This window comes from Apaloderma vittatum, unplaced genomic scaffold (assembly GCF_000703405.1).
Source record: "Apaloderma vittatum isolate BGI_N311 unplaced genomic scaffold, ASM70340v1 scaffold93, whole genome shotgun sequence".
Lineage (NCBI taxonomy): Eukaryota > Metazoa > Chordata > Aves > Trogoniformes > Trogonidae > Apaloderma > Apaloderma vittatum.
Window position 1 is genome coordinate 130,788 of NW_009707297.1, and position 9,339 is coordinate 140,126.

Here is a 9,339-nt window from a genome sequence, read left to right on the forward strand (position 1 = left end):
AAGCAACACACAAATATGGTGGCTCAGCATGCCACCGTATTTGCCAAAATGTTTTTGCTTTATTTTGGATTTAGCTATTGAGGAAAACTAGCAAATAAAGCATTTTTACCACCACAAAACAGTATTTGTTCCATGACAAATGTTAACCACTGCCTAAGTTTGTTTCCCTCTTTTTCACTTGAATATTACTGATTAACCACAGGAGCAGCAGAATCTTTGAGTACCAGTCCAAATTGTCTGGAAGCCTTTCTTGGTTTCCCGAGTACAAATTCCACAGCATTTCCTACAAAGAAAAATATTTACAAGCTGGGTGGTAGGAGACACCTGGGTGGAGTGAAATTGATAGTGGGAATAGAAGTCTGACTCAAGTGTAGTTAGAGCAAAAATCTTACCCAGAAAATAGAAACGATAAGCCATTAATAGAAACTGTGCTCTTGAGATTCATTCCACGAATATGATAGTACAGCAAGGAAATAGCATCTGCAATGCCAACTGGCAGCAAAACTGAAAAACAAACATCAGCAGGGTATTAGAAACCGATCTGGGAGAAGAAAAAGCCATTTACAGGTAAGATGTATTAGGTGAGATTTGTCCTGTGACTGCAGCTCTTTTATGCAGGGAAAACATCCGAGTATTGAAAAGAGCCTCTGAAAGCTCCCGATGCAAGTGAAGGAGGCTTTCCTCTGGCAGCTGCGAGGAAGGCTCTTGGCTGTCCCTCTAAAAGTCACCATCGACCCCAGGCATCAAATAGTCCCCCAGTGCAGGCGGGGGCCGCAGAGCCAAACCACACGTCTTTCAGGCACATTGAGCAACACTGTCACCAGCAAAGCACACAAGGCCTCTGAGCTATGGAAATTCTGCAAAAATCCGAAGACTGGCTCAATGTTTGCAGCAGCCTGGGCTAGGGAGGGGGCAGAAGTGGGCTAAACCTGTCTCTGCTTCTCCCTCCTGTGGGAATAGGAGTCCTCTGCTCTTCAGCAGGTGACCCAGGCTGTCACCCCTTATCTTTTCTCTCTGACACTGAGAGACACATGTAGTTCCCTTTAATTTAAAGACAGGCATATTTTAACAAATGAAGCAATTAAAAATAAAGCCGGAAGTTGCACCGGAGGAGGCGCATGCTTTGGTATCCCGTGGGAACATCATAGCACCCACCATAGAGCTCCTGGTGTCCTCATAAGAAGCCAAGGCAGGAGCAACTGCTCCCGCTGGGAGAGGCCCCAGCAAACAGCTTCTTCCACACGCAGGGCGCTTCGGCCACCTTTGGGCTTCAGAGGTTTTGGCCACAGAAAGATGAGGAACAATCTACCCGCTAGCCTAAAATCTCATATTTTAAAACTTAGCTCATGCCAACTTACTTCCCATGACCATAAAACAAAGCCTAAGTGGAACAAGAAGGAGAAATAGAGGGATATTCTTATTCTAATGAAAAAATTAGTAGGCACATAAGCCTAAAGGGGCACATGGGAAGATGCCATAAGCATTTCTTTGCACTGACAAACTGCTTGAGCAGTGAGAGCATCAGAAAAGAGGCTGTCAGTGGCTAAAAAGGAAAAATCCCCCAAGTTGCCACAGCATTCAAGGAAGTGTTCAGGCCTGAGTCAGCTGTTAATTAGGTAGCTTTGAATGGAAGAAACCATTTATAGGAAGCTTTGCTTCTAAAAGAATAATATGACATAATATGACAGGTCAGTGAACGTTAGATAGAAGAGAGGGAAAGAAATGAGCCAATAGCTTTAATGGTGCCCAGGAAAAGTCTTTAACTCCTTATCACCTTCTCATTAACACCTGCCTTCTCTGCAGGGTAGGCACATCAGATTGGCTGGTGGGATGACTCACTCGTTGAGGTGAATAAACTCCTTCCACCAAAAAAGCAGAAGGTGATAAATAAATTGATTACCTTAATGGGCACGATAATCATTCCCCCAGTGCTGCAGGGACAAGGCAGAGAATCAGATGCCGCGATGGGCAGTTTTGTGATGTTAATATCATTTGAAACAAAAGTAAGTAGGGACAACAGTTCTGCAGCCTTCTGATTTCAAATTTGATGCTCCTGGTGTGATCTCATCATTCCAAATTACTGGATTAAGTAAATAAACTCCTCTAAAATACAGCTGCTTTGATGGGTTCTGGCAGTCTGTTGGCTTGTATCTAATTTATTTTATTCCCGTTCAATTTGTAGAACAGACTCTTGCAAGTATTTCCCAATAACTTTTAAATTTCTACAATTACTGAGATAGTGTCTCAGACAAAGACCTATAGGGCTGAAATAAAAATAGTGAAGGGTTCAAGATGACATCATGTTTTATGAACACAAGACGTGACCACAAATAACCTACAATAACCTTTAAAATTAGTTTTTTCCTGACTTCATAAAACAATATTTTATTTGGCAGGCCATTATTGGCAAGCACTTTGAACAGTTCTATTTGTTTTCTGTAACCAGGAAGATACAACCAGTGTTTTCACATAGGTTTCCTCAGTACTGTGGTTTTGCCTTTTTCTGCCTCTTTATTACTGCCTGCTGCTGTTGAATATTTTTCTTTGGGATGTTTATTAAGAACAAGGATATGAATTAAAAAACCCAAGCTCTCCTTATAGCAGCACTGGTGAGTTTCTCCCACTGTAATATTACTGTATCAAAAACAAAGAAATAGATCATGGTATCTAGAATGATCTGGTTTCTTTAAGTCTAAAGTTATGTAATAACATACAGCTGGCTACACGCATATTATGAGAAACTGAAGGAAATCAGCCCATATGTCCTTTGATGCATAAACCAAGACCAAGATTTAGAAATCCACCAAAACTTGTAACACCGTAGGAAACGGAGGAAGGGGCTTAGCCTGTCACTGAACTAAATAACAAAATAAAATCTAAGCATTCCAGTTAAAGCAAAATAGAACATCACAGACTGCGAGCGATGCTCCTGGTTTCTTAGGGTGTTTTACCTGAGGTTGGTTGCTATATTGTTTCAACATCGCCATTTCTCCTGGTTGTGACAGCCACAACTTGAGAGGTGTGTTTTTCATAGAACTAGCAGTAACTGAACAGGATTTCTCGCCGTATTTGACACTGCCGATGCTTTGTTGTTTCAAGTTGTACTGTCATGGAAAAATGGACCATTTCCCCACCACATCTGTAGGATGTGCTCCCAATGCTCCCATGCTGATCCCAATGCCTTAAATATGTAATTCTGGGGGTTGATTTTTTTTTCTTTAAATTCCTAGAGAAAAATCTCCGTAAGATGTTTTTTCTGTATGTTTTGAACTAAGAAAGTCATTTAGTCTGCCAACTAACTCGCACCGTTCTGCAAACCCCATCCCATCTCAAATGTTTTGTGTGTTTTAAGCGGGGGCCGTGCAATTAAGATGAGCTTTTCAGGTTCTGTACGCAGAACTTGGACTTCCTAAATCCCGCTTTCTTCAGTACAGTATGAAGCTCGAGTGAATAAGGAAAGTTCCAATAATTAAACTTGCTCTATTGACCTAACCAAAATTAACTGGCTATGCAACAATGTAGCTGTCCATGTAAAAACAGGAAGTCAGATTTCCCCAAGTAGCCCTTATTCACCATGAGAAAAACAGCTGGTGCTCTCCCTTTACATGCAAGTGTGTGGGGCATGGATAAAAGATGTATACTTCTGATATCCTCTCTTTTAAAAGGGTGGTGTGTTGTGTTTTTTTTTCCAGTGGAAGTTTTCCAGCACTCAGTTCCTGAGAGGTAGGGCCCCAAGACAGTCTGGTCAAAATAGTTAGAATCATATCTTTGTAAGGAGAAGTCTGTGAAAACGAACAAAGTAGCCACATTAGGATAACATGAATAATCCTCCCTGACCTCCAAAGAGAAAAATAATAAAGGATTTATTACGCTTTTCTTTCTTCCTCCCTAAGAAGGAGTAATAAGAAAAAGTCCTCCTTACAACAACAACCACTGTTTCAGAATCAGAGCTTTTGTGTCACTGTTTTTCAGTAGTTACGCTACATTTCTCCCAGTACACTGCTGGGATTTTTTATTTTTTATTTTGCTACGCATGCTCGCACATCTGCTCCACATGTGTGATCAGCAACTGGATTTTCTGAGCTGAACGTCCTGTTAAATGGACAGAGCGGGCAGATCATTCCTTGGAGAGCAGAGAATCTGCCTCTGGTGGATTGCCGCCAAATTGCAATGGTGTAATAAAGAAAAGAAAGCTGCTCATTCGGATTGCTCTGAAATGAACTGTGTCCTCTCCTAAAATACCATCTGGTGAGGATCCCCGGAGGCACAGCACAACACACCTAGGTCTGGCAGTCTCTGTGTTTGATGGCTGTAAATGTCTCTGCGTAGGTCGACTGGGGGAAGGCAGGATCATTAAGAGTTAGAAGAGGTGGAACAATTGTACTCCGGTTCCTTTTCACCCACCCAGACAAAATTACACGAGGGCTGCAGAGGGGGATTGTACTTTCTGTTGCTGAAGCTGGCAGCTGATCTTTAAAATAGTTGTCTTAGGCTTTCACTTCTTATGTATTGTCTAAAAGCTTTGTTTTCAGCTGGTGTAAACCAGCAGCAGTTTGGAGTGATGGTGCCTCTTCAGATTTGGTCCTCAGTGCATGAATCTAGGGGTTTATAGTAAACTATACGGGAGAGTGAAGTGAGCCTTATGGTATGTGAGCAAGGAAATCCAGCTTCCAAAAATCAAATCACACCAGGGGCTGATAACAGATGTACAACGTAAGAGGAGAAATTAACAGCTGCTTCCCAGTTTGGGCCATTATCACCAATGAAACCCAACTCATGTGGTCTATACGTCACACTAAAGGGTCTGCTGCAGACGAGGTCGGTTCTCTCCTGATGCTGGCAAAATTATGATTGTGACTGCGCAGCACTGGATCTATCCTGAATACGAGGTGATTTTTCTGCAGTACTATCAGTGCTGCTGAAAGGATCCCTCTGTGAGCTTAGCACTTAGTTCTGCAAACAGACAAACAACGAGTATCGTACTGGTTTAATTCATCTCTGTAATGGATGTCCTGTAAAGTAGGGAAGCATGACAGTTCCATCCTCAACAAACCCAATATTTCATTTTAATTTTCTTCTTGGTCTGCATCTGTCCTGGTGAATTAAACAGGGCCTGAGAACATTCCTGGGCACTGGATTATGATCATCTACGGTGTTAGACAGCTAGGCAAGCCCCTAGCACCCACTGCTGCCAACTACCCTTCAAACCGCTCCCAGGCACAAATCAGAAGCAGGGGATTTCCAGAACCATTCCTAATAGGCAATTTCCAAGCAGCCACCCACTTTTGAAGGTTAAGAGTGTTTACTAGAGCTGAGCTGGCGGCTCTGGGCTTGTTGGCCTTGGTTCCTGGGAACACTCTGGGAATGTCTCAGCCACCCGTCCATAGCCCTGCATAACTCTCACCAGGGAGACTTTATTTTAAGCAGGGACAGAGTCCACCGCTTTTCGAGGCCGAGGGGGTTTTCTGCCTGGGGAGCTCACGGGTTTTTGTTTGTTTCCTTCTTTTTTGTAAATTAGCACAAATTATAAAACTCTAGAGTTATTTTCAGGGCTTCCTTCTGCAGCTACCACTTGATAGGGTTTTGTTTCTGTGATTGCCCTGGAAGCTGCTGAGCGACTGAGCCCCTGCAGTTGTGTCACTGATGGCACAGACCTTACAGCCTCTAGCTAATGCAATCAAATCACGCTGCCCTGTTGAAACCACCCTGAAAATGTTTTGATCAGTTTTTCTTTTTTTCCAGAGGTGTTTTAAAATAGCTAGCTGTTGGCTATATTGTGAGTTTCTATTGTTCTTGTTTAGCCATCTGCTTGTAATTGTGCTGGATTTGGTTCAAGATGATTTCTAACTAATTTGAAATCATTAATTTGATTATTGCTTACCACCCAGCAAAGAAATGGCCGAAAGACAGTGTTCTGCTTTTGCCGGACTTTTCAAGAACTTGGATTCAGCTCAGATACAAATGAATTATTATTTTTCAAATTTCTCTTGAGTCAGACATTATGAAAAAAAAAAGCATTAGAAACAATGACAGAGGGTGTATCTTAAAGAAATGCCTCCTTTGGCTCAAGCTGGTTTTTAGCAACTATGAGGCTGAGAAAAACATCACTTTCACTAACAGCTGTGTTGGCTCATTGGGTCTCAGACCAGGTATTCCAGGGAAAGCCTGTTTTTGAACTGGTACTTTCTCAACTTCCTCATGTGAAGCTGCAGCCTGGCAGGAATTCCTGAATCGACCAGCTTCCAGTCCCACAGGGGGCTTTGTCTGAGCCCAGTGCTTCCAGGCTCCAAATACCAGCTCCAGGGGCAGTGGGTGCAAAGAGCAGGACTAAGGGCCAGGACTCGGAGGGTTTCCAGCCAGCTGGGAGTAAGCCCTGATGCACAAACCTGTGAAGCCAGTGGCTTTCAGCTTTGGCTTTCCACTGCTCAGGGTTTGAGAAACTCAAGGCCTTTGGTGTTCAGCATTTTGGAGTCAGTGACCCAGCCTTCTTCAGTTCTTCTGATCGACTATTTCATTTGACAATTTCTGGCAGAAATTAATGGAATAAACATAAGGTAGAAAAGAAAGCAATGAATGAAGCTGTTTATTAACTAATCAGTATGATTAATTAGTGGCACATGAAAAAGTTACACTCTCAAACCTAGGTGAAAGCTTTTCAGTTTGGCAGTCGGAGAAGTGTGTTAAATGTTTTCAGGGGGGTGTGTGTTAAACATTTTCAGACAGACCTTAGTTTAGGTTCAGAATAAGGCAGGATGCATCTAAGGAAATAATACTTGCAAAATAACACCATTTCACTAATAAAAAGAGCTCTTGTATTGTTTTAAATGCAGGTGCTACCTTGATCAGTTATTGTGTACAAAAAAGATGGTTTAGTACACAGCTGGCTGAAATGGGACAGCACCGTTAAGACAACTGTGCATGAGAAATACGGAGCTGGTTTGAACAGAAATGATTCCTTCTTTGAAACTTTCCTTACAGCTGAGCAAGGCACTCTGTCCTACATGACAGTACTCCTCCTCATCGTAAGAACTGAAACCCAACAAAACCACTGTACAAAACCACTGAATTTCAGGCTAATCATCTCACCCAGCTTGGGGACTGATCTGCTGCCCTTTGAAGACCTGAAAGGTCTTCCTGCTGGCTCAGGTGGGCTTTTGGAATGGATCCCTCATGGAGGTACAGCAGAAAGCCACTAACTAAGCAAATAAAGCTTCATGAAATCACACTGTTCTATACTTTGTAGTTCTGCTACAGGAAACAATAATTATTTGAATCTTAGCCATTTTATAGGGTCACAGAGAGAAACTGAAAGGGATATAGAGGAAGACACAATGCAGGGCATAGAGTCCTGTATGATAAATACGCTATTTTAGTGTACATGGTGGTACAAAGGCAGAGCTCTTCAGAGCCATGCAGCAAGCCATGGCAGCTCTCCTACTCTAGCGGTCATTTGCTTTTCTAGATCTCACAAAACTTAAGACAAGGACTAAGTAATACAATATTGTGCCATGCCACACCACGTGCCTCCTCATTTTGCGAATACTATGACGGCGTTATGGACTGGTGAGAGAAAAATAAAAACTACTACTGGGGAAAAAAATGTTTGCCGACGTTGTCTGTTCAGTGTTGTCAATATAGTTTTTAATTGCCTCAGCAAGTTGTCAACAGGTGAAAGATAACAGCCTGCCAAGTCTAGAGAGTAAACATTTTGTGTTGGTCCACCCACAAAGCATTCAAATAAGAAACTGGAGCTTATTCAGTGTAACTCAGATTTAACTATCTCATTTTCAACATCGTTCACTCGTCATGGTCTTTCAGATCCTGGTCTCTCTGTGTTTGTTCTCAGCCTCCTGAACCTTCCGGCCTGCTCTTTCATGTTCGACATCTGGCTTAATCAGACGTAGGTTATCATTATATTTGTGAACATGTCTGATGAAGGTGCCTCTTTTATTACTCACCTGCAGTCTGGTTTTAAACGTTAACATCTTAAATGTTGATAGGCTCTATTCTCATTCCCCAAACCGCATATTGTTTACACATGTTTCTCCTAGGCATGTAATACAGATCTTAAAATGCAAACAAATACATCTAGGCATATATTTGCATCCACACAACATATAGTTTATATACAGCAAGACACATCAGTGCATGCTACATATAATACATGCAATCTTTGTGCATTTCTTTTTTTTACTAGGATTTGGCTCTAAATTTGAATATTTCTTATATTATAACCTACTGATGTACCTGTAAGTTTATTTAACAATCAGAATGGACTTGTGTTGACAGTAAGCTCCAGGCATTATGTAACTGAGGGCCCTTTCCACATGCAGTTGGTAACTAGTCTGTACGAGGTGAAAGCAGGCTAGATAAAAATGAGAGGAAAAGGTTTGGTTTTCATATTACAGAGCAGGGGAGAAAAAATAAAAAAACAACCGAAAAAGTAATGGTGCAGACAGTATTGTTCTAGGAAATAGAACAGGGAGTTTCCAGAGGAGGTTTCTGATCTTCTGTGGAAACTGGGGTCAAAGAGATTTTTCAATTCCAATAAGATCAGGAAAAGGTAATCAGGGGTAGGAAAGAGTCCTCACATGGGAGGAAAGCACACCTAAAATTCACGAAAGTATGGGTCTGAAGAGGATGGGTTTGAGGCTGGCAATAGCTGCCTATGAAGGGAAAAGGAACTTTGCATCTGGTGTACCAGAAGGGAATTTCACTAAGAAAACACGCAGCTGAGGCTGAGAAGCAATCTCGAAATGAGAGCAGCTGACCAGGAGCTGGCAGAAGCCTCTTAACGTTCTGGTAAGTGCTGGCAGTGGGCTCCCCATTTTTTCCCTCCCTGTTCCATATTCCTTTTAGCTTTTACCCCTGAACTGTGCACAGATCTCTAAAGTATGAAAATCTCTACAGTGTAGTAAGTCAGCTAAAACAACTCTATCTTAAGACTTTTGCTCTTCTTACAGTAACTTGTCTGGGCATTACTGTAGATTGTAGAAAAGACTTCAGTCCTGTTCCAGTTCAGAAGACACGAGTGCAATATTTTCACTAGTCACTACTGAGCTATGCAGTTTCATTCCTCAGGAGAAAGCTAATAAAGTAGCACGGACTATTTGTCAAAACGTCTGCTCTTGTTATCCTTTTGGACCTGAGAAACTGGCTGAAATGTCAGGATTTTGGACTATACCAAAGAGAAGAAACTGATGCAGGAATCAATATTTCCCTCAAAAAATTTTGTACATTTGCAAGGAATGGATCGACTCTCCCTGCCCATGGCGGGGATGTTGGATTAGATGATCTCTAAGGTCCCTTCCAACTTAGGCCATTCTATGATTCTGTGAA